The sequence below is a fragment of the Macrobrachium rosenbergii genome, chromosome 9 (assembly GCF_040412425.1).
Source record: "Macrobrachium rosenbergii isolate ZJJX-2024 chromosome 9, ASM4041242v1, whole genome shotgun sequence".
Lineage (NCBI taxonomy): Eukaryota > Metazoa > Arthropoda > Malacostraca > Decapoda > Palaemonidae > Macrobrachium > Macrobrachium rosenbergii.
In genome coordinates this window covers 10,180,162-10,185,161 of record NC_089749.1, presented here as the reverse complement: position 1 = coordinate 10,185,161, position 5,000 = coordinate 10,180,162, and the positions used below count along the sequence as shown (strand labels likewise).

Sequence of the window (5,000 nt, the reverse complement as noted above, 5' to 3'; positions counted from 1 at the left end):
TGGTTTGAAAGGTGTAACAGGAGGAAAACCTTCAGCAGTTACACTATGAATTAATTGTTAGGAAAGGGTTCCACCAAGAAGGAAGAGAATATGAAAGGAGCTACAGTAAAAAGAACGAAAAGTGATGGCACTACCCCCCTAAGGGGATAAATATTGTTCAGAGAGGCCTCACTCACGCAAAAATTACACACACAAAACACTTGCCCATCCAAAATTAAGTACCACTTCCCCAGCCAAAATTAGATATCTCTTGCCCAGCCAAAATTAAATACCACTAGCCCAGCCAAAATTAAATACCACTAGCCCAGCCAAAATTAAATACCACTAGCCCAGCCAAAATTAAATACCACTAGCCCAGCCAAAATTAAATACCACTAGCCCAGCCAACATTAAATACCACTAGCCCAGCCAAAATTAAATACCACTAGCCCAGCCAAAATTAAATACCACTAGCCCAGCCAAAATTATCGCCCGCAATTTCAAGCAAATAACAGAAACCATTCCTTGTTTCTCCGCTCATAACATTCACTATCACGACTTAACTGCAGTTCTTAAATGTCCCTCCACGAGATGATTCATTCGATTTTACCCTCTGAATGCAACAATGAATGCAAGAAAGCAATATACGCGCCTGGTGAGATGCCTTACGGAGAGTGACGCAAGAGGTTTGCGGTGAGAGAATCCAGGTAGAGTTTCACCTGTCGCTAATCATCGCGAAGGTGACTGCATTCATTTTTTTACTCGCGCGAAGGTCGACGGGAAAGGCAACGCCTTCCGTACCCTTGCCACTAGCCCGGCTTCAAGGAAATAAAGAAGAGGAAAAAAAAAACGAGGTTATGGCCCAATCTTCAGGAAATAAAAAAATGGAAAAAAATAAGCGGGGGTTAGGGCCCCATTTTCAGGAAATAAAAAAATGAAAAAAAAAGAGAGGAGTTACGGGCCCATTTTAGGGAATAAAAACATGGGGAAAAAAGAGGGGTTAGGTCCCCATTTTCAGGAAATAAAAAAAATGGGAAAGAAAAAAAAATGGCTTAGGGCCCCATTTTCAGGAAATAAAAAAATGGAAAAAAATAAGAGGGTTAGGGTCGATCCTTTAAGGATGCCACAGATCCGCCCTTCCATTGAAAGGGGAAAACATAGGGATCGGGGAAAATGTGAATTGGGAGAATTCCAAAGCCTTCTGTGAAAGGAGAAAACATAGGCATCGTGTAAAACGTGAATTGGGAGAATTCCAAAGCCTTCAGTGAAGGGGAAAACATAGGGATCGTGTAAACTGTGAATTGGGAGAATTCTAAAGCCTTCGTGAAAATGAACGGCACACTTTGTCGAGAGAATGTGCGTCGATGCTGACTCAGTTTTCAGCTTGTAATTACTCAGCAGCTTTTGGAAAAAAGAGTTTTTAGCTTGTGATTATTCAGCAGCTTTTGGAAAAAGAGTTTTAGCTTGTAATTATTCAGCAGCTTTTGGAAAAAAGAGTTTTTAGCTTGTGATTATTCAGCAGCTTTTGGAAAAAAGAGTTTTTAGCTTGTGATTATTCAGCAGCTTTTGGAAAAGAGTTTTATCTTGTAATTATTCAGCAGCTTTTGGAAAAAGAGTTTTAGCTTGTGATTATTCAGCAGCTTTTGGAAAAAGAGTTTTAGCTTGTAATTATTCAGCAGCTTTTGGAAAAAGAGTTTTAGCTTGTGATTATTCAGCAGCTTTTGGAAAAAGAGTTTTAGCTTGTAATTATTCAGCAGCTTTTGGAAAGAGAATTTTAGCTTGTAATTATTCAGCAGCTTTTGGAAAAAGAGATTTTAGCTTGTAATTATTCAGAAGCTTTTGGAAAGAGAGTTTTTAGCCTGTAATTATTTAGCAGCTTGTAATTATTCAGCAGATCTTGAGTTGCTAACCACATCACCATTATTTAAAAAAAAACACAATTCATGGGTCTGAAGTTTAAAGACCACTAAGTGCTAAACAAGCAGCCACGAGACAATATATATTAAGCACATGCCCGCAAAGAAAATAATGCCAAGAAAACAAAAGCACAGTCAATACAGATCAATAAGTATAAGTAACAGGCGAATACTCGGTGAAAACAATAAGCACATGAGTCAAATGACGTGAAACTAAATAAATCAAGACAAGCTGAATAGCGGAGGCTGGATGAACTGAACCTAGAGAAGAGTAAAACGCCTAAGAAAATAACAAACACTGACAACAATACGCGGTAATATGCACCTGCAAGCAGTGTTTTCGCAACGGCTTCCTGGCAAAATTAGCAAAGATGAATTCAAAGCCAAGGAGAAAAAAAGTTAATGCTGTCCGGCAGCAAAAAAAAAAAAAATACCTTGTACTACAGATAATATGTTGACGCCCCTGACTGCAAAACTGCACAATCTAGTGATCGGATGTTGAATTGAACTGAATACAGAATTTAGGCCAACGGCCAAGCACTAGGGCATATGAGGTCATTCACCGCTGAAACGGATATTGACAGTAAAAGGTTTGAAAGGTGTAACAAGAGGAAAACCTCGCAGTTGCACTATGAATCAATTGTTAGGAGAGGCTGGAAAGTAAGAAAAGGAAGAGAATATGAAAGGAGGTGCAGTAAAAGAAAGGAAAGGGGTCGCATTGCAATGCCTGCAATGCAGAATTTTTTCTTATCGTCGGGTGAATTTACATTTTAGATTTCACTGAAATTTGTTTCTACAATGTGAAAAAACTCAGTCGTATTAAACTCTGGATATTTTTACCTCAGAAATTGTTGTAGGCCTAATTGTATTTGTTTTAAATCGTCATAACCAAGAGTTTCTGCTGATTTCGTTGCGATCGTCACCAACACGACACCATGACACTCTCTCTTGAAAAATCATGACAAATTTGAAAGTACAACACATCAAAATAAAAACGAACTGAATAACAATACTAATAAAAAAAATAAAGCTCCTAAGTACCACCCTACGTGACTGACAAAACCAAAGAGCAGCTATCCAAACCATGGACAAGACCCAAGTCTTTTGAACACGACCTGGCACCAGTTTCAGTTTCAGCAAAGCCTAGAAATAAAATTAAAAAATAACTAAATAAATAAAAGACCTACGCATTCCCCTTAAGACTTTGAATGTCTGTCCTTCCATGAACACGTCACATCCCTCTCATTGAAGAAAGAGGCAATTCTTTAGAAAAACAGAGAAATGCCCATAAAAAACCACCTTGGCAATTATTACGTAAGCATCTTTCAGCATTGCGGAACGACGTGAGTTGTTGTTCATATGGAGCATGTATAAAGGACCCCTAAGTAGCCAGGTAGGTTAGCAGTGAATAAAATGCTCAATTTAAGTAGATTAAGAAGAGAAAATAAAAACGCATAAACAATTACAAGAAGGTACACCAACAAACAGATAGAGAATATCTATATAGCCTATCAACACCAATTTCCAACCGATATATGTACGTTATGTATACATATATAAAAACAAACATTATATATACTTATACATATATATACATGAATATATATACATACGTATACATATATTTATATTTATAGGCCTATATATGTATAATGTATATATAGCCCATAGGCCTATATATATATATATATATATATATATATATATATATATATATATATATATATATATAGGCCTATATGTACATATATATGTATAAATATATAGTCACATACACACATATAGACACACAGGCTATACCTATGAATCAATTTGCAACCTATAAGGCTACTTAACGTCCAACCTCAATACGAAGCAATATTGAGTACGAAGCTTTGTAATCCCGTGATACCAGAACAAAGCGAAAACGGTGAGCGGAGCGGAGAGGTCTTTTGCGTCACCTAATTCTTTTTTTTGCTTTAAATTACAATTAATAACTTCAAATGGATCCGAGGAGTGAGAGAGAGAGAGAATTTTGTCCCCATTTTTCCTTTACCCGAAGAACTCTGCTTCGTCATGGCTACTTACGATTGCTCAATTTCAATAGACAAAGGTAAAACTGGGAAATATATCACGTCTTTATTACAGTTGTTTTGAGAGAGAGAGAGAGAGAGAGAGAGAGAGAGAGAGAGAGAGAGAGAGAGAGAGAGAGATGGGTATCATCTAGGAGTGATGACAGGTCACTTGAAATATATCACGTCCTTATTACAGTTGTTTTGAGAGAGAGAGAGAGAGAGAGAGAGAGAGAGAGAGAGAGAGAGAGAGAGAGAGATGGGTTTCATCTAGGAGCGATGACAGGTCGCTTTTTCACGAGATCGGGGAAAATCTAAAACCTACTGTGCTTCGGCCTAACAATATTCTTTTGTGGGCAAAATGATAAACGCTTCATTTTCTGTTCAAGATAATATACAGATAATTAAGATATATATATATATATATATATATATATATATATATATATATATATATATATATATATATATATATATATAAATAACTAATGGGAATTACGTATTAACGGCAAAATGCAACACGCTTCCGGATTCCCCTTAATGACTTGCACACCAGGAAGATGAAAGAGAGTTTAGGAAGTGAATTATGAAACCTAAATGAAAATGACAAAAGAAAATTAATGAATAAAGGAAATAAATTATGAATAACCGATTTCCTTTCAATGCCTTGCCACGGATTATGTTACGTATCGGACAACCTGTGGGCACATAAGCCTACGACTAATGATTCTTTGACAACGTGATCACACATGCTTAAGCTTCTTAAGAGTTGCATAAGAGGGCTAATGAACTCAATACTAACCTTTCCGGAAGAAAAACTCATTAATCAGTTTGAATAACCTGCTTCATGGACGTTCCAATTTTTCAAAGATAAAACTTACGTGTCTATGCTACACACGTGGGCCTAACCTGATTCTTAACTCATGATTATAATAGATTCGGTTATCAAATTAAAATATCTTAAATAACAACACAGCTAATACAATAATCAAATACACCCCCCTTTATACTTTCATTATGGGTTTTCGTTCATTTATGTAGTCAGTGATAGGGA

The 5,000-nt window shown here is 36.5% G+C and overlaps 1 protein-coding gene across 1 annotated transcript in view; it reads right to left on the bottom strand.

Moving 5' to 3' along the window:
• Positions 1-5,000, bottom strand: part of LOC136842169 (sodium- and chloride-dependent glycine transporter 1-like) — a 54,308-nt gene that overhangs the window by 48,670 nt on the left and 638 nt on the right.